Genomic DNA, 21478 nt, shown 5'->3' on the forward strand with positions numbered 1-21478 from the left:
CGTCTATGTTTATTCTTCTGCATCCACTGAATTACTGCAGGGCCAGAGTAATATCATGTATCATAAATATTTACATATTTAACATGGGCACTTTGGCTAGTCGGCAGTTTGGTCCAGTCCTGTATGGGGACACACTCCTCACAGACGAGCATCTGGTTTAGACGGATATACTGTAGTGCTGTCTACAAATCATTTATATTTTTGTAGGCAGCGTTATTGATTAATATATCAATTGATAAATGCTCCAAAATATGTATTACTTTCTCCTATTGCATTTCATATGCAAGTATTTGTTATTTAAAGTCCCCTTGTGGTGAAAATCCAGCTTTTAATGTTGTTTATATGTCTATAGTATGTGGTGTTTTTAATAAGAATAAGACATTTTATCCAAAGCGACTTACATTGCATTTCAAGCACACATTTACATTCTTATCAGTTCTTAGAGCTAAAATATAATCTATATGCTTTAGATTATAAAATAATATATAGTAAGCTAAGATAAAAATCAGATATAAGAATAGAGCTTTATCGTCATTGTAACAATAAGTACACATGGGATTAACATAAAATAAATAACAAAAATACGGGATGAAAAAGAGCAGCAATATACAATGATGAGATGAACCTGTTAGTCTGTGGACTTTGATTATCTAAAACTGAGGTGTGATGGATTATGGGTAGCAGAAGTGGTGTTCAAGTATTGTCACAATCCTGGGAAAGAAAGAGTGATATTCCTGTATCTCCTCCCGGATGGCAGAATGTTAAACGGGATGGCTTGGGTGAGACGGGTCTTTAAAGATGTTTTGAGCTCGCCACAAGCAAAGTGAGGTGTACATCGAGCCCAGATCTCGTAACTGGGTCCCGATGGTATATCTGTGCTGTACTTACAATCCTTTGCAGCATTTTCCTGTCAGCCTGATTACACTTACCATACCATGACATCATACAGTGTGTTTCAATGGTACTGTGACAGAAGTTCACCAGCAGTTTCTAGTTGAGAAACTTGAAACACGTGATCCTCTCCATTTCCTTTGTTTTCCTGATGTTGAGTGTGAGGTTGTGGCCATCACACCATGTGCACAATCTGTGTACCTCTTGTTTGTATGCTGTTTCACTGTTGTTTGTTATCAGTCCAATGACCGTATAGTGTCATCCGCAACACAGCCATGTGTGAAAAGAGTGTAAAGAAGTGGGCTAAAGCACAACCCTGCGGTGCTCCCGTACTCAGGGATAGAGTGGATGATGTGTATTTTCCCAGCCTTACTGTCTGTGTTCTGTCAATTAAAAAATCCAGTTGCATGTGTGTGCATTCAGCCCCAGATTGTGATTAGTTTGTTTGGAACTATTGTGTTAAAGGCTGAACTAGTCGACAAAGAGAATCCTGGCATAGATGTTAGTCTGCTCTAGATGCTCCAGAACAGTGTGTGTAAAACTATGGAAATCGCATCATCTGTCGATCTGTTTGCCTTGTACGCAAACTTCAGCTGGTCCATATTTGTAGGAGTGAAGTTAATGGTGCATTAAGACAAACTATGAGTATATTCATAAGTCAACAGCATTGCTGAGTATTTTCTCCTTAAAACTGCAGTGAACCAAAGACAGTCTCAAAAACACGGTTTGAAATCGCTGGTGTTTCTGACGTCACAAACTACCTTGTAACCAATCAGATCAACTTGTGATCGTCAACGAGTGGATCTCTGAGCTGAGTGAGTGAGTGGAGGGCGGGGCTCATTTGCATATTCATATAACTGCGCATACTAAATGAGTCAATGGTGTACAGTTACATTTAAGCTTAATTAGAAGAAAAAACTTTTAAATATGTAATTTTGGTTATCAAAGATGAGTAATAAGGGATAAAATTATTGACTGCAGGGGACTTTAATAATTGGCACATCAGGGGTTAAGCAGCTGGAAATAGGCTGTTAGATTTAGACATGCTTTATCTCTTGACCTTTACCCCAGAGAGGGCCTTTGGGACACTCCAGGATTGTGACATTCAGGGCTCTGACTTCCTGCCTGACAGCAGTAAAAACGAGAGAAAAAGTTGAGTTTAGAGCTCAGGAACTACACTTAAAATGCCAACCACACTTGTTCTCTAAAACATTCACTGATCCAGATCAAGAGGTCATTTCCCGTTTCCTCATCATAGCCAGTGACAATCCATGACAGAATTATATTAATCGTTATAATTCCGGCACTATTTAATCATTTCTGTGGTATCCGCAAAAAGTTATTGACTGTAATAAAACTGTTGGCTGTAATGTGATTGGTTATCAAGGCACACTTACGCTTTCCACAGATACAGCATGGGAAGCAGGACACATCAACTCGATTCTGCTTGAGAACACGGCATAGAGAGGGACATTCCTTTGGACAAAGAGGAAGTTATCAGCATCTTTGACCAGATGGTTCCCAAAATAAGGTTAAAAATGTGAGACCTAAATGCATTAGTTAACTTCATTGGTTAACATTAACTAGCAGTGAAGAATACATCTAAATGATTTATTATTTATATATATTTATTATTTATTTATTAATCATAGTTAATGCTAATACCAACTTTAATGTATTTTAACAACTAACATTAACAATAAATACTGTAGCAAATGCATATGCTCATTGTTAGTTAAGTAAGAATTAACAGTGTTATTTTTCTAATAATCATAGTCAGTTATATGCTTGATCATCCCAAGCGTCCGCTGCTAATTCCAAAAACGCGTTTAGAGTTTGTAACGGATAAACTTCAGCCATTGTTACGTAGAGTTGAAGACTAAGCGGTCATTAGAGAGAGAAAGAGAGGTTAACGCATGTGTGAATTACCTGAGTGTGTTCGTCTCTCAGGTTCAGGTTTAGGTTCAGGTTTATTGATATAGCCCATTTCATAAACAGAACGGTAACCCAATGTGCTTTACATAATAGAAATTACACAATAACATTAGCAATAAAAACATGTTAAATTGCAAGGAACATAATACACAGAATTGAGAGCTTAAAATAAAAACATAATAGTTCACAAGGAACATAATACACAAAATTGAGAGCTTAAAATAAAAACCTTAAAAACCACAGGTACAAGAGAGGGTTAATAGAAAGCATCATAGAAAAGTTTTGTTTTTAGTCTGGATTTAAAAATAGAGACAGTAGGAGAGGTCTAAATGTCTACAGGAAGACGGTTCCAAAGACGGACCGCATAACAACTAAAGGCTGCCACTCCCTGCTTGGTACGAGCGCTGGATTGTACCAGTTGGAGTTTTCCAGCAGATCTAAGAGATCTTGAGGGGCTATATGTTTCAAGCATCTCTGCTATATAAAGAGGTCCTTGACCATTTAGTGATTTAAAAACAAGAAAAATAACTTTAAAATCAATTCTATAGATCACTGGTAACCAGTGTAGAGATTTTAAAATTGGTGTGATATGATCTTTTCTTTTAGTTCTGGTCAATAGCCTTGCTGCTGCATTTTGAATAATTTGAAGAGGTTTTATTGTTTTTTTAGGGAGACCAGTGAAAAGACCATTACAATAATCCACCCTACTGGTGATGAAAGCATGAATAAGCTTTTCTAAATCTACCGGTAATATAAAGTTTTTAACATTTGCATTGTTTTTTAAATGATAAAAAGCTGATTTTGTGACTGCCTTCATGTGGCTATTGAAACTTAGGTCGCTGTCAATAATGACCCCGAGGTTCTTCACGGTTTCCACTACCTCAAAACCTTTCATTCCCAATAATGTGGCAGTCTTTAGTCTTTGATCCTTTTTCCCAAAGATAATTACTTCAGTTTTGTTTGTGTTTAATTTAAGGAGATTTTTAGACATCCAGTCTTGAACTTGATTAAGACAATGATAAAGAGATTCAAGGGGAGCAAACTCGTTGGGATACAAGGATAGATATAACTGTGTATCATCTGCGTAGCTATGGTAACTAATAGAATGGTTTTTCATAATTTGGCCAAGAGGGAGCATGTACAGATTAAACAAAAGAGGGCCAAGGATTGAGCCCTGAGGGACACCACATGTTAAGGACACAGGAGCTGAAGCATAATGACCAATAGAAACATAAAAACTCCTGTGTTCTAGATAAGACTTTAGCCAGCAGATGACCGAGCCAGAGAGGCCAACACAGCATTTAAGTCTTTCTACTAGTATGCTGTGGTCAACAGTGTCGAAAGCCGCCCTGAGGTCCAACAGCATAAGAACAGTGGTTTTTTCAGCATCATTATTTAGCCGAATGTCGTTGACTACTTTGACCAAGGCTGTTTCAGTGCTATGGTATTTTCTAAAACCTGACTGGTTGAGATCAAAACAGGAAGTTGAGGTTAGAAACGCAGACACTTGATTAAAAACAATTTTTTCAATTATTTTACCGATAAAAGACAAATTTGATTTGGGTCTGTAGTTGTTGAGGACAGACTCATCCAGGTTGTTCTTTTTAAGTAAAGGTTTTACAATGGCTATTTTAAGGGACTTAGGGAATACGCCGCTCAGTAGAGAGGTATTAGTTATTAAAAGCACATCAGTTGCAATTAGATGAAACACAGATTTAAAAAAGCTAGTTGGTAAAATATCCAGCTCAGATGTGGAGGAACTTAGACTTTGTACAGACTTTTCAAGAGTGTCGAGGTCAACAGGGCTGAAATTTGAAAGAGTGCTGAGCTCATCCCTCAGACTAATTGGTGATTCAAAGTGAGAGATGCTATGCGACGTAAATGAGATATGATGTCTTATGTTCTCTACTTTGCTCTTAAAAAAAGAAGCAAATTCATTGCACTTTTCAACTGAAAGTAGTTCAGGAGCCAGATAAGGTGAAGGATTTGTTAACTTCTCAAAGGAGGAAAATAGCGCACGGGTGTTATTAGCTTTACTATTGATAATAGTGGAGAAATGAGATTGTCTTGCTTTACAAATTACAGAATTGTATTCGTAAAGTGTCCCTTTATGGATCAGATAATCTGAATTAGGTTTGGATTTACGCCATTTCCTTTCTGTTCTCCTACATTCTTTCTTTTTCAGTTTAACTAACGGATCATTCATCCATGGAGCTTTCTGTTTTCCAATGGATTTTTTCAGTTCTAAAGGGGCAATATCATCCATTATATTTGTCATTCTTAAATTAAAATCTCTCAGATAACCAACTAACCTTAACTATTGGGACTTTATTGTGTCACTAAATACATTCATGGATAGCCCATGCAGATACAGTTGGCTTCTTTTTCATACAGTGCTTTATTATTTTAATCCTGTTGGATTCATCACTGCACCATTTTTTTTCTTTGTGTTGTAATTATTCTGCTGATTGCTGCTCGAGACTAGTATACGCTAGTGTTGAGATAGCTTTCTCATTTGAACCTGAGTAGAGGCTTGGACCCGGAAACAGTTTTCTGTCACAGTTCATAAATTCGCTGTCTCTGTTCTCGTCTTGTGTGTGTGTGTGTTACGTGTGGGCGGTGTCGCTGATCACTGCCGCTTATTCCCATCAGCCGTGTCTGATCAGCGCGCCAGCTGCAGCTGTGATCAGCGATTACTATTTAGTCTCTCTGTTTTCACCCTGTCTTTGTCAGAGCGTTGTGGATGTTCCGGTGTGTTCCTGCCTGTCTCTCGCTGTGTTCCTGCCTGTCTCTCGCTGTGTTCCTGCCTGTCTCTCGCTGTGTTCCTGCCTGTCTCTCGCTGTGTTCCTGCCGGCCTACTGTTCCCGTGTCGTCGTTGTCGTCCAGCACTCAGTCTTCCCCGCTACCCACTTCCTGGTTCTGTTTTCTGCATTCATCGCCATCTACCTGGATTACTCTTCACCTTTACCATCTTGATGGGCTGTCCCAGCGTGTTTCCAAGTGCACTTCATCCCTGGACATTATCAATATTGCTCCCTGTCACTATCCAGATCTGAATAAATACTTTTACTTGCAATTGAACCTTCTTTGTCATTTCATCACATTTTCGCACTGTCAGGAGTTAAAGGTGCTGAAAGCGATTTCTGAGAAACGCTGTTGAAAGTGGATCGGTCCAAGCACCACAACACACTTAGCCAATCAGCAGAAGGGGTGTGTCCGCTCATGATGAGGGAGGAGAGAGAGTGAGCCAATCAGCTGTAGGGGGCGTGTCCACTCATGATGGGGAGGAGAGAGAGAGAGCCAATCAGCTGTAGGGGGCGAGTCCACTCATGATGGGGTAGGAGAGAGAAAGAGAGAGAGAGAGAGAGAGAGAGAGACAATCAGCTGTATGGGTCGTGTCCACTCATGGTGGGGGAGGAGAGAGAGAGACAATCAGCAGCAGAGGGTGTGTCCACTCATGATGGGGGAGACAGAGTGAGCCAATCAGCAGCAGAGGGTGTGTCTTCTCATGATGGGGAAGGAAAGAGAGTGAGCCAATCAGCTTTAGGGGGCGAGTCCACTCATGATAGGGGAGGAGAGAGATTTGAAGAGACTGAAAAGAGGGAAGGCTGAGAGACATTACAAAAGAGGAAAGCTCAGAGGAATATCACTGGAAAAAGAAGGGTTATTATGATCAGGCAAGAGCTTTAGGCATGCTCATTTTTCACGTGCTATTGGAATTATCATACATACTAGTTTCCTTGTTAAAAAAATTGGACTAGAACGCCCTCACAAGTCAAAATTTGAATGCGATGAGCTTGTAATCACAACTTCAGAAGTGGGAAGTAGGAAATTTCCGATAGCGCAATTTCCTGAAGGCAGCATCATACTAGAGAAGCTGTCCAGTGCTGGAGAGACCTCAGCAGAAACTTCTAAAAAAGGACGAGAGGTTAGGGTGTTTCTACTCCACGAGAGTAGCATTGGTTTTGAGTGTGTGCTGCTGGCGACTAACAACCAACTCTAGCTTGTACTGTGTGTTCATTCTTCCTTGTTGTTCGTTCATAATTTTTCGTGAGGCATTATTTTGCTTCACTTCTGCTATGATAAAAGGGGCACTCTTGCATGTTTATTTGGGTTAATTTCAAATATCAAGAGTGTTCAACAATAGTTTTGAGAAATCGCTTACTGCACCTTTAAGGCCAGTGGGTGGAGCTTGACGTCCAGCTTCCCCTCTCTGGACCCAATGGGTGGAGCTAGAGGGTCCAACCACACCCTCGTCTCTGCCTCAGATGTCATGGACCTTTGGCTGAACGTCTGATGCATAAAATGGGAAACACTTTGAGAGTTACAAAGTCGTCATCTGACTGGTTGGATTCTTCAGGATCTTTGAGAGACCTGTGTGTTGCGTTTTTTAACGTTCCACCTGGAAACAACGCCGTTGTGATGCCAAACCCCCTCATGGAAGAAGAAAGCCGTCGTGTTTTTTAAAATGCTTTATTTAGTGACAAGTCACACAACAAAATAAATACAAATAACAGCAACAATAATAGTAACAGTAAAAAAATCTGTAAATAAATAATGGTAATAATAAAAATAAACAACAAAATAAACACAAGATAGTGGAAGCTTGAATTTATCTAGTAATTCTCCAAATGAAAGTAAGGGTGCTTTGACACTTTAGTGTACACCCAGGTTGGATTGACGTTAGCGTTCGGTTCTTTTGAATCCACCCATGGGTTGTTGTGGAAGTCGGGCAAGTGGGTACATTATCCTATGCCAGTTTGGAAGATGTGATCCATACTACAATGACAGGTCAGAAGATGCAACTGTCTATAAGCCTCACTACACTGACACACAGGGATGCTCCAAAAATCATGACTAAACAGGTCAAAATCCAGTTACGTGTTGAAACTAAGTGTGGGCTATACTGAGAAAGAAGAGTCTTGTTTATTTTCACTTGTGCTGCAATCATTGCCTTTCAAAGAAAGAAACAATGTTTATATGCTTTTTATAACATGGTTTCTCTTTTCAGGCAGCAAAGTTGCATCTGAATTTGAGTCAAGTTTTTGACACTTTCACATGCTCCAAATGAAATATAGCACATGATGAAATGGAATGGTAATAATTTAACATTTGGTAATCAAACACTAAGACATTTTCACTACTTCAGATAGTGATAATGCATTTGAATGTGTGTGAAGTTTCAGAAATTTTGTCAAAACAAATTTACCCTATAGGACAAAGTCAGTTATAAATGATGGCACCCTAAAAAAAAGAAGGTAAAAAGTCAGATGTAGAAAACTAATTGTGTATATTAATAATTAATTAAGTAACACGTTTTTTTTTCTAGCGGTGATTTCACAAATAGTCCCAAAGAGGGTTAAAGTAATGAAAATGACTCATTTAGGTCTGAATTATAAATCGGCCCTTTGAACAGAGCTGAGGTTAGTGTAAACATATGATGAACACAAGATGGTGCTAAAATCATAATGCTTCCCCCATTTAAACAAAAATAAAGAAGTAGGCCAATTATTCGACTAAAAAACTTCTTTAATTCCTCTGAATAATTAAATCCCGTTAAAAAGACAATGTTAATCCTCGTTACATAGGCCAAAAGTGTTAAAAAAGTGTTACAGTTTAGATCTAAATTACCTACATGTTACATTGGGTCGTGTTCCAAACGTAGTAAAGCCGTTTCAAGGCAGATTAAAAACGTAAACAAATAACGTTAATTTCAGATACCTCAATCTGTGAAGCAGTGACGTGTGCGCGTGCGCGCTGCAGGGTGGAGTTTAACACACCGCCTCAGAGCAACGGTGCAGAAATCACTTCTGACATTACACACACACACACACACACATCAGCGTTTACTCTACGGGGACCTTCTGCTGGGGGACAGGGGTTGGTAAAATATTGGTTATTGTCCGAAGGTGGACAACTAGAGATCCAAGAAACCCGAGGTAAGAACAAAAACCTATTCCCTTTCACAAGTTGACAGACTTGAGCTAAAGCCGCTAAACTTTTTCAAGGGTGGAAAGTTTCCTTCCGATGCGAAGACCTTAAAAACTCCAGATATGATAAACAATACCACATGAATTCGTGGGTTAAACGAGATTTGGACTTTTAAAACGCCTTATTTCGACGGTTATCTAGAGACGCGGTGAATAAGTCTTTAGACGCGACCTTAGCACATAAAAGTTGACATTTCTCTCTGAGAGACTCGGGTGAATATGCTGCTGAATTCTTTTATAACGGAAGAAGCTGAGGTGGGGCGTTTAACTCTAAAAAAAAGCGCTATCAAAGTAACTTGCATTTGAACGATCAGTGATGTCGTTCGTTCCCATAAGTGATTGATTATGGCCTACAGTTGTGTAAAGTGATTGATTATGGCCTACATGTGTGTAAAGTGTAACAGACGCACGTCACGGAAGGAATGAAGCGCGCGAGAGAGACTGTAACTGTAAAACTTCAGTGGAAGCGCGCGGCCTACAGAGACTTCGCGTGAGCGCGCTCATCACTTCTTCAGCAGTGCACAGATGGGCTGTAATCCCTGTCATGTTTTAATGTGGATCATGCCTAAACACACACACGTGTCAGTTTATTCTATATGCTTATGTTTACTGTGGAGTTGTGTTGGTTTAATGCTTCTCTTCTGTAGTGTGTGTGAGATGTGAAGTGTGTTTTGATAGTAGTGCTGAGGAATATGCGCCCTCAGGCAGGGCATAACTGAGCTCACATCGGGTGTGGTGAGAGAGAGACACACACACACATGCAAACTGCAGGAAGAAGCAGTTGCATGAGATTACTGAAGTTGTTTCTCATTCTATCCAGGATTGAACCTAAGTGTCCACTCATATTCTGCAGAGTGACATTGCGTGTAGTTTTAGAAGATACTGCACTAGTTCTGTCAGCATGTTGATATTGAGGGATTGAGCCCAAGGCTTCTGCTCTGAGCAGCAGTGTGTGTGTGTGTGTGTGTTAGTGCTTGAAAGAGCATTCAGTTCATTTACATCTCAGAGTCACAGTTCATGTTTGGACAACCCATTCATTTGTGAAGTAGTAAATGGGTTAAAAGATGGCACACCACCTCTGCATGTGGAAACATTCAGTCAGAGCAAAAGCTGCTTTAGCTCTGCAAAGCCTGACATAGAATAATGTTTAAAACATGCTTTGAAATTGAAAATTTATTGAATCTTTAGACAAGTAAATCTAAAAAACAAACAAACATTTGTTTTATCTTTTGATGTATCAAGCTTTTATGGTTCATATTATTGAGAATATGAAACTCGTTCTTGAGACAAAAATCCATTAATTTATTTGCAAAATATGGTGCAGATGTTGCTATTTATATGGTCAACAATTAAGAAATTCTGATAGCTTGTGGTGTAAGTCATAGACTACTTGCATAAAATGCATAATATAAATATCAGTTATCACTCTGTCTGCCAGTAAGATGATATTTCAATGCTTAGTTTTATGATGAAAGCTCTTCATAAAAGTTGCTCAAAAGCCTGATGGATCACGTTCACATTTTAACATGGTTTTTATGAGGAAAAAAAATGATATATGGATAATTAGGTAAAAGTTGCTTCTGTTCATCTTGAAGTACTGAGAACAATATAAAAGTGAATCTTACATAAATATCAATAAAGATTTCACAGCATAAAGACACATGCATCAAATTACAATTATACTAACTTCACTTTACTTGCTAAAAAGTAAATATCAATCAGAAGAAAGAAGGCCTGTAGTAGATTGAGTCAAACAGGCTTTTAGTTTTCAGCAACACTGTTAATTTAGAGACCTTAGAAATCCAGGTGTTGCTGAGTCTCTTGTGCCGCTTTGGACAAGGATGTCTCCATATATTTCCTGGTATTGTCCTCATTAAAACCTAAGACATGTCTGTGGTGTTCTTTATTAAATGTCAGCACACACACACTCTGGTTTGCTATTTTTTAGGGACTCTCCATAGATGTAATGGTTTTTATACTGTCCAGTGTCCATATGTCCAAACTTCTTTCCCCTTACATTAAACCTACCCATCACACACACACACACACACACACACACACACACACACACACACACACACACACACACACACACACACACACACACACACACACACACACAAACCCTTCCCATCACACACACACACACACACACACAAACACACCCACACACACACACACACTAACCCTACCCATCACACACAAACACAAACACACACACACACACACACACACACACACACACACACACACACTAACCCTACCCATCACACACACACTAACCCTTCCCATCACACACACACACACACACACACACACACACACACACACACACACACACACACACACACACACACACACACACACACACTAACCCTACCCATCACACACACTCTAATCCTACCCATCACACACACACTAACCCTTCCCATCACACACACACTAACCCTACCCATCACACACACACTAACCCTTCCCATCACACCCACACACACACACACACACACAAACACTAACCCTACCCATCTCTCTCACACACACTAACCCTACCCATCTCACACACACACACACACACACTAAACCTACCCATCTCTCTCACACACACTAACCCTGCCCATCAAACACACACTGACACTCACACACACTAACCCTACCCATCTCACTCACACACACACACACACACACACACACACACACACACACACACACACACACACACACACACACACACACACTAATTATACCCCTAACCCCACCCATCACACAAAACTTTGCATTTTGACATTTTCAAAAAAACTCATTCTGTATGATTTATAAGCTTGTTTCCTCATAGGAACCTCAATTTAGGTCCCCACTGTGACAAGTCCCCATGAGTCTGTGTGCATTCAGGTTTAAGTCCCCACCGAGATGAAAACACACACACACACACACACACACACACACACACACACACACACACACACACACACACACACACACACACACACACACACACACACACACACACACAGTGCAGTGCTGTATGCAGACGGGCTTCATGGGGGGAGCAGTGTGTTTCTCCCCACTCGTCCCAACCGTGCAACAAGCCTGCCATTGAAGGCACTCGGGGCAGAACTGTGGTGGGCTTCAGAATGAAGGCAGTCTTTGTGTTCAGGGTCTGAGAGGGTGTAGAGACGGAGCGATGGTGACCTGTTCGTCCAGATAACTCTGATCAGCCCACAGTCGGACGCTTCACACACAGTCTCCATGGTTTAAGACTGAGTCACTGGGATGTCTTCAGTGATTAGTCTTAAAGGATAGTTCACTCAAAAATGAACATCATGTCCTCATTTACTCACCCTCGTGTTGTTCCAAAACCATAACTTTCATTCATCCTTTGCTTCAAGCAAGCGATATTTAATGTGCTCTATGTGCTTTTATCAGTGTTTATTTGTGTATTACCTTTACAATGTCTTTATGAAGTTTTTGACGCTTCAAAGTTTTGGGTTAATGGCCTTTAATTGGAGGGACTGAAATCCATCCGGTTTCATTCATTTGTGTTTCAAGGATGAAGAAAAGTCTTATGGGTTTGGAGGGTGAATGATAATCATTTTTAGATGAACTAACCCTTTAAGTTTTAAAATTGTTCCCGCTGTGGCTGTCATATATCAATCATGCTTGCCGCGCTGTGATTGGTCACGTGTCATGCGGTTGTCAGTGATGATGTTGTTCATGCATTGACATCATTATGTCATGTTTGACTGGCTATGGATGCATTGGTTAATTTCAGTCCATTGAGCACACTAAGTCGTTTGGACTACTTTTTTAGTTTAGTTTAGTAAAAGGACTAAACTTTTGGTGGTTATTTTGAAACTCCTTTTCACTTCCACTATATGTAAAAGAGTGACCATTACATCCTTCTCCTTTTGTGTGCGTGCGTTTGGAACAATTGTCATATTAGGGTGAACTGTCCTTTATTCAGGATTTAAGCTTTAAAGTCCCCCTGTAGTCAATCATTTTATCCCTTAAAACTCTCCTTCGATCACCAAAATGACGTATTTAAATGCTTTTCTTTGAGAAAAAATTTCTTCATGCCTTAAAATAACTCGACACCCTTGCCTCATTTAGTATGCGCAGTTCTATGAGTATGCAAATGAGCCCCGCCTCCACTCAGTCACACCAGCTCAGAGATCCACTCGTAGACGATCACACGTTGATCTGATTGGTTACAAGGTCGTTTGTGACGTCAGAAACACCAGCGATTTCAAACCGTGTTTTTGAGACTGTCTTTGGTTCACTGCAGTTTTAAGGAGAAAATACTCAGCAATGCTCTTGACTTATGAATTTACACATGGTTTGTCTTAAAGCATATTAAAAACACCACATAGACCTATAAACAACATCTTAAAACATCTAAACATCTAAAAGCTGGATTTTCACCACAGGGGGACTTTAAGCAAAGAAACTCCTTAGTAACTATATAGTAACATGGTAACTTCCTCAAGAGACTGGTGCTGAATTCTTCTGGAAGAACAGGATGTGCTCTGTCATTCCCTGAGGAAGAACTACACTAGTAACTCTCAAATCAACACACAAGATCTAGTGGCACCTATTATTGTGGCTTTCAGCCATGGTGTCTTTATGCATTTAATCATCGATGAAATTGACGATTCCCATACACTAATTGACGATTTCCACAGTTTGGTCCAGTAAATGCTGGAACATGTTTGGCCATATGCATAGGTGACAGGTGCTGGATTTACACCCGAGCGTTCGCGAGGTGGCCTACACTCGCTCCTGTTTAGGAGATCTGGACTGCTAGTTTGTCTCTCTTGCCAGTATTTGGAAGCGGCCATATTTGGTCAAAGCAACTTGGTCTGTTATTTCAGTGGCAAGAGAAATCCTTTGGAGGCCAATTCTATTGCCTCAGCGTCTAAAACAGTGACTTAGTCTTTTTATCCATAATGCTGATGAATTCATTGGCTGGAAACTGTTATGTCTTATAATGCCAATTAACCCCATTAGATTGGACAGCGAATAATCGTCTTGGAGAAGGCTGAGACACACAAATACTAACTATTCTGTCAAGTGTTTTTAGTTAAATTAGCTTGAAACATCATAAGTAGATCTCAATGAATAGTCAGCATTATTGCCATAGTGGTGTTTTGTTGTCGAGTAGTATTGATGTTTGCTGTTAACTGATGATAACATGATATTTTAAACTTGCATGATGACACTGCAGTCCAGATACACTCCAAAGATGGCATAAAATGGAAAAAATGTACAAAAATAGTAAGTAAAATTTTATGTAGTACATGTAGGGTTAGGGTTAAATCTTTTTGAAGACACTTCCGCATACAGATCGCATTGCGGGTAGCACAGGTGATACAAGATTTGATTTTAAAGCATTTTTTGTCTTGGTTAAATTGATTACATTTGATCAAATTCTGCTCGGGAAACAGCCTTGAATAAAAGCAGATTTTTTTTCTAACAACATCCGAATTTATCAGTATATCTGTTACAGGAACTCTTAAAGGTAAACAGTGGATTAACATAAGTTAACATACGGTTCATGACACACTAATGATCCTGCACATCTGCAAACATGAGAAGTGGCGGCTTGGACTTGTGCTCATGTGTTAGTGGACTGGTTTACACAAAGTGAGCAGCGTCGAGTGTCTGGATCAGGATAGGTGTGAGAAATTCAGGATTGACAAAAATGTCATAACTGCAGTGTGAGCACATGCTTGGGAAAGCAGCCGGACATGGTCATGTTGAGCTGCATATGTGTGAATGGAGGAACTGCTGAGTTCTTGACAGGTTTAGAGCTGGAAAAGTGTTCTGTCAGTGTTTTCTCCAATACCACACATCTTACTGTCTAAAGGATGGAGCTTGTCTTGTGAATTATTTCTAGTGTAATTTTAGAAAATATGCTACAATACAATTAGGTTTTAAGAGTTTACCATGTTTCAGTGTGTTAATCGAATAATAATCAAAAACAGCAACATAAAACAGATTTTTTTATTACATTACTTTTTGGTATTGAATTGTATAGAACTTAATTTATAGTCGTCATTGAAGTTCTTGAATGAGCTTGTTGCTATGCTTATGGTATTATTATGGTATGGAATGCATTTAGAAGTAGAGGGCGTAACGATACCCTCATGTCACGATTCGATACATAGCACGATACTGAACTCACGATAGGATATTATTGCGATACTCCAAGACCTATGATAAAAGGTTCACAATTTTTGTTTACTGTTGTTTAAAATGCTAAATTTGGTGTTACATGTTTGTGTAAATGAATAAGCTTGGACTTGGTGCTGGAAACCCAAAGCACAGGACAGTAGAGGCACCAGAATAACAATATTCATGATTCTGGAGCTGAAAATACTGAATTATAGATTTAAAATAATGTAGGCCATTTTTTACTCATAACAAGACATTTGGCATTATATATATTCCCCCTCATTGCATTATTAGGCTATGCATTATATTCAACATTAGAAAGTAGTATAATGTAGGACTGACACTAAAACTATCTGATCTGACTAAAAGACTGATATATGCACAATACATATTGTCTCTATCCACGATACATATTTTTGCATTTTTGTTTAGTGATATATTGTGACATGATATATTGTTACACCCCTATTTGGAAGGCATGTCAATGATGCTGTGAAAAACAGCCTGTGTTGACTGCCTCATGTCTGTTCTGGTCATGTTAGCCAGAGCTGTGACATGCAGTGTGTTAGGAGTGTTAGGAGAGCTGGTGTGTGCTGTAGCAGATGCTCTTTGTGTGTTAGAGAGAGACAGCAGCTGCATTTCTTAGATAGCTGAATATAAGACCGACACATGACGGAAGAGCGACTGAAGGGTTCCTGTTTGTGTGGGAAAGTGGCCGGAGGAATGTGGCTTCATGTCACTGGGCATTTCTTCCCATGATCCATGAGAAATCGCCTCACTACAGACACATTTGTGGTTGTAGATCAGTATAGGCTCTAGTTTCATTAAGTTTGGAGTGATGATGATCTAAAAAAACATGATATTCCTGGCTTAATTGAGCTTTTCGAACAGCTCGAAAGTGTGTTTTGTTTATAGCCTGTTTACTATTAGTGTCCCAGTAGAGGGACATAAATTAGGTATCATTCAAAATCTCAAACCCTCACATTGCCTCACGTTGAAATTGGACATTGCGTTATCATGGAAACGGTGGTACTTAAAAGGCCATTAGAGTGGGGATGACGTCAGAACCCGGAAGACTTAATTCGCCACTGGTTCCCTGGAGATTTTTTTCACCTTGGCCTTTTGTTTGTACATTGTTGAAGGGAAATAAAGTATCTTGTGCTGAACAGTGTGTATTTCATCATTGTGGGGATGGTGGCCAAATGTTTCCTCCCAACAAAAGATGGAGAGTGTTCAAATGTTTTATCCACAAGAGAGATCATATTTCCCATGGTATTCTATTTTCAGTGCTAACGTTTGTTCACAGCATTTCTGTATTATGTCTTTGCATACATATTGCATACGTGTTCTTCCAGTAGTTGAATACGTTATCAGACTGAGTGCATACTATTAAGCACATGAGCTCAATGTGACAAGTGGACAAACACACTCGTGAGTAGGGATGTGAATTACTGCCAAAAATGCCATTCGAAAATCGAGGAGCAAAAGTCGATTATCGTTCGAAAATCGGAAAAAAAACGCACACTCACAATGACAGAAAGGGAGGCCAATTTCATCTTTAGCGATTTGGCATCAAACAAACTGTTTATTAATTGAACAAGTAACATGTTTTCGTCCTTTTTTAAACATAGTTAACATAGAAGAAAAAAACAATAAGCACGACAGTCAGTTTTTGCATCGCCAAACCAGATGCTCGTTAGATCAAAAAATAATGTCATAATAATTTTATGCGAACCTGCCTTGTTACTGCAATAGCCTACTTTTTAAACCAATTAGTTTCAATGAAAACTATTCGTGTGATGCCACTGCGCAATACACACACATTACCGCGGGATGGCCGGTGTTAATTTTATAAACTGTGGACAATGGTAGCTTATTTAATGTAGCCTATAAATTAACATGTTCAAAAAACGGATAATGTCATCATACTTGTAGTAGTGCTATCGTCGCGTAATAATCTGTTTGGTTGTAAAATGTATTACCTGAATGAAATGAACTCGAATGTATCGTCCTGTGGAATCATTCATTCACAGACAGCTTACGAAGATGTTCAACTAATACACATCTTAATCGCTGGCAAAAATATGATGCATTTGCAGATTTGCTTTCACTAGACTAAACTGTAACTGTTAGGCCCACGGCCACTTCATCCAACACTCTTGATGTTCTTAAATCTTCCTGTTACGACTCCGAGTGTGAATTGAAAGCGCTTCAGAGGATTCAGTGCGTGCAGGAAACTGAACAGACCATTCAAACTGATTTGTAAACCGATTAAGACAGATCTGCCAACTTGTTTGATGAAGTCTTTGAACAGAATCGACTCAAAAGAGTGATTCATTTGTGAATTGAGCATTGCTCATGCCCATAAAAAGATGCAGCGCGCTTGGAATAAACTATGCATTTAACAGCATGTATTGCATAAATAAAGTAACGAGAGGAACGTCGCCCCAACGCAAGGAAGTAAATGTAGCCTACTTTGTAGACGGTTACTACCATAGACAGTAAAGGTTACTACCCACCTCTGTTGGGCGCAGAGTTAACGGTCACGGTGCTCTTCTTCTGTTGTTTGGTTGCACTATGCATAAAACACTGGCATCCTATCGCGCAGTAGGGGGTTTCATTCATGTTAGTGACACCTTGTGTCCCCGACAGGAAAATACCCTGCTGCGCGATCTGTGACAGTTGGCGCGCCGTCAATTATGACACATTGGAATTGCGCAAAAATATAACGATATTCGAAAAAGTAATTTTATGATCGAATTTCGAACGCAGTTCGACTATTCGAAGATCGCGACTCATCCCTACTCGTGAGAGATTTTCTGCTGTTTTCTTCTACTGCCATTAAAGCTGAAGCATGTAATGCTATCATAGCAGTACTGAACTGCAAAAATAAACATCGGTTTCAAAACCGCTTTCAGAGTACCACCTTAGCAGTCATTAGAGCTGCACGTTTCTGGATGAATTGAGAATCACAATTTTTGTCAGCGCTACCTCTGTGAAGTGTGCTTGGTGTGTCCCAGGCTTTAAACACGGGTTTCAGGGCAGCGCTGTGGGACAGTGGAAACACAGCTTGATTTTGGCCTCGCGGCTCGAGGACCGAGGCTAGTCGCACGGCACATTGTTAGCCTCGGCTCGCATTGGCCCGACAGTGGAAAAACGGCTACTGCGTTTTTGAGAAATTAAATCTAAAAATGGCTTGCCAAATTAAGCAGGGATAGGAGAAAGAATTATAACACAGAAAAAACTACGTACTTCTGCTTTTCTGTGGATTTGCTTCTGTACAACTGAAAACAGTGCTTCTTCTTTCTCTTGAGTTTGATGAATTTTACATTAATTGAGTCATCACTAAAATCCTCAAACTCTGGAGAAAATGTATATGAGTAGGCTATACCATTTAACCTTAGTTACATGGACAACATGTTGGTTGTAAGCATGCATACAGAGATGGACACATGAGTGTAGAGCCACAGACTGCCCTAACTGAAGTGTGTTATGATGAAGGTGTGTCACTGGCTCAGCTGACCATGGCTTTGTCAGAGCTGTGTGAGCTGTGCAGAAAATGCACTGCGCTTCTGGACTGGGTGAAGAGGTTTGTGGTATTGCTAACTTCAACCTATTTCACAGTAGTTGATGATAAACACATATGGCTTTTAATCATTTACTGATATTTATCTCGGGAGAACAGGGTGGCTAATGGATGGCTATATAATGCTGAATACATACACTACCGGTCAAAAGTTTGGAAAAATTACGATTTTTATGTTTTTGAAAGAAGTCTCTTCTTCTCACCAAGCCTGCATTTATTTGATCATTTGATCAAAATGCAGTAAAAACACTATTATCACGTAATAAAAACAGACATGTCACATGACAAAGCCGGATATCTTTACTGGTTGAATGAAAAACAATGGTGTGTGTGTGTGTCAGTTTTTAAAAAGTTTATTAATCTGCAGTCTGTGTTTTCCCATTGCAGTGCTAAACATAGACTAGTTCTTTGCAGTAGCATTTGAACACACATCACACATCAGAGCGACACGCGCCTCTCATCAAATGTAAATACAGGCTCTCTTCTGCAAGATATCGTCATCACATCCCGTTTACACTAAATATGATTAAACCACGATCAGATTACACACACAATGCTTTTTCTTCATGTCAGAATTAGTTTTTTCTGTCTGTCAAGGTTGTTTTCTTTATTCACATTTGCCCTTATTTTCAGTGGCCAATCTTCCTTTGCCTCTTCATGTCATCTTTTAAAGTGTTGTCTTTTTCAAACAGCACTTCAATAATTTGCGCTCACATTGGTTCAGCCAGTTTTCGGACTGGCTTTTATGTGATAATTCTGGCATTAGATGAAGCTATTATGTGCTAATGTGTCCAGTAAGATTAAAGCCGTTGGATTTGTCCTCCAGATTGCATGCCAACAGATGTTCAGCCTTCCTGCAAAAGTCATCCGATGCTCAGACCTCACACACCAATGTGGGAATTCACAGTTTGATGGCTTAAGGCCGCGCCACATCAGCAGATCATTGGCTAATATCTGGCTGTTGTTGAGAGCCTGTTGGCCTGTGTATCCACAGTCCTAGCTCTTCCGGTTTCCACTTCTGAATGATGAATACAGACTCCAGCTGGTATAGAGAGTTATTTCCTCCCACACAGGAGCAAAACATACATGCTAGTTGGCCGTTTGCTGTAGTCCTCATGGTGTTCAAGCGTTGGCCCAGATGCATCACTTTCATAAAAGCTGTTTCTGTAGGTTTGTTGTGTCTGGTCCTTTACTGCATGAACATCTAGCAATACAGTGACCTTCCTTAATATTGCACTAGGGATGTGAGGGTGAGGAAGTGTTCCCACCGGTTAATCGATGTGTGAAATTCCATAGGAATGAAATGAAAATGGACACAGAACATTATGGATTCATGTGCGGCTGTGCGCATATTAGTTTAGAATTAGTGGCAATTCGGGCACGGCAATTTGCTTGAATGGTGGGTTCATTATTATTCTTAATGAAAAACACCACAACAAACCTAATATCGCTTAGAAACCAAATCTTACGCCATGGTTTTGTCAGTCAAGTGTGAGGCGTAATGGGCGAAGTGAGGTGAAATCTGAATCCTGCTGTGACTCTTGTTCGGCTCACGCTGAAATAAGCTGATGCGTTCAGTTTTTAATTGTAATGTTTGTTCTCTGACCGGACTAAGTGATTTTTTTTTACAAAAAATCTAAATGACGGTGGGGGCGGTGCCGCGGTGGACAAGTGATGTAACCAGTATTGCTGTAACATTAGTAACACCGTCTATCGCAGCAAGCCTAATTGCCACCCTTGATAAACATGAGCAAAACGAGCTGTGGAAAAATGTTTTTGCTGTTTGTCGTCTTGGTCATTCATGCAGAATATCCACAAAAATTATTTTGTGAACCTTTAATTTTAGTTATTAAATTATGGTACTATTTTAATGCTAAATTAGCTCGTACTTCAGAGTAGGGTCTAACCCAGGACAGTAGGAACTACTAGTAGGGGCTTTCGCACCGGTTAGTTGTAGGAACGAGCAACCAGGGGGATTACCCAAGAACTAATGCTTCCCTTAGGAACATTTTCCTGGTTGCATTCGCACCGCCAGTAGGAACTCTGAAACATGAGACGTGCTTAATATTAAGCGGTATGAATGAAATCATAAACCTACATGGCTTTCCCTACTGTCAGATTTGTGTGTTGTTTAAGAAATTGTCTTCCTCAGCACACAACTTATATCTTACTAATTTAACATTCAACAATAATATTGATCTGCCTTCATTGACACTATTATTATGGCTCGTTTCGACTGAGCAGTACGGTACGGTACAGTACGGTTCGGGTCGGGTCGGGTCAGTAAACCATGATCCAGCTAGCGTTTCCACCGCCAACAGTACCCTACTTAATAGGCGTGTTTTTTGCCGGAAAGTAGCGATCAACGTCATTTTCGTGCGAAGAAGAAAGCGACAAAGTAAACACCAATGGATGGCATACAGCAGATCTTGTCCTTGCTTCTCGGCATGTTTGTCACAAGAAGACAAGTGCCGACATTAGGCATTTCTCAATACCAACTATGTTAAGTTCTCAGCAGAAGGACTCCCAAGGACTCGAGTCCGGTAATTCTCCAAATGGAACAGCGCATTCTTGAAAGCGTCACTCAGCTCGCTCTGCATGTACATTTTAGGCAACAATAAAATGAAATGTTATAAAACACCACTCTACCTCTTTTCGTTTTCATTTAAATAAATTTTAAACATTATAGGCACACAAATGTGGTTCAGGCAATGTATAGACCTGATTATATACATGTTTAACGTTAGCCTATTTATAACAAAACGAAATATAAAACACAACCCTGCATCTTTTCGTTTAAATTAAAAAAAATATGAAACATATTCCAGGCAATATGTGCATTTGTACAAATGTTGCAATAAACAACATTACAGTGATAATCTTGTAATAAAAAATGACAAAACTC

The 21478-nt window shown here is 39.7% G+C and overlaps 1 protein-coding gene across 2 annotated transcripts in view; it reads left to right on the forward strand.

Annotated features, from left to right (window-relative positions):
- The first annotated feature begins 8587 nt into the window (after positions 1-8587).
- The window catches only part of tln1 (talin 1), a 101775-nt gene continuing 88884 nt past the window's right edge, over positions 8588-21478 (forward strand). For both annotated transcript variants that reach the window (XM_077243310.1, XM_077243311.1), the window contains exon 1: positions 8588-8765. The gene's annotated coding sequence lies outside the window, so the exon portion shown is untranslated. The remainder of the gene's footprint in view (positions 8766-21478) is intronic.

Source organism: Siphateles boraxobius, unplaced genomic scaffold, assembly GCF_051911475.1.
Source record: "Siphateles boraxobius isolate OS27281-9 unplaced genomic scaffold, OSU_SipBor_1 25, whole genome shotgun sequence".
Taxonomy (NCBI): Eukaryota; Metazoa; Chordata; class Actinopteri; order Cypriniformes; family Leuciscidae; genus Siphateles; species Siphateles boraxobius.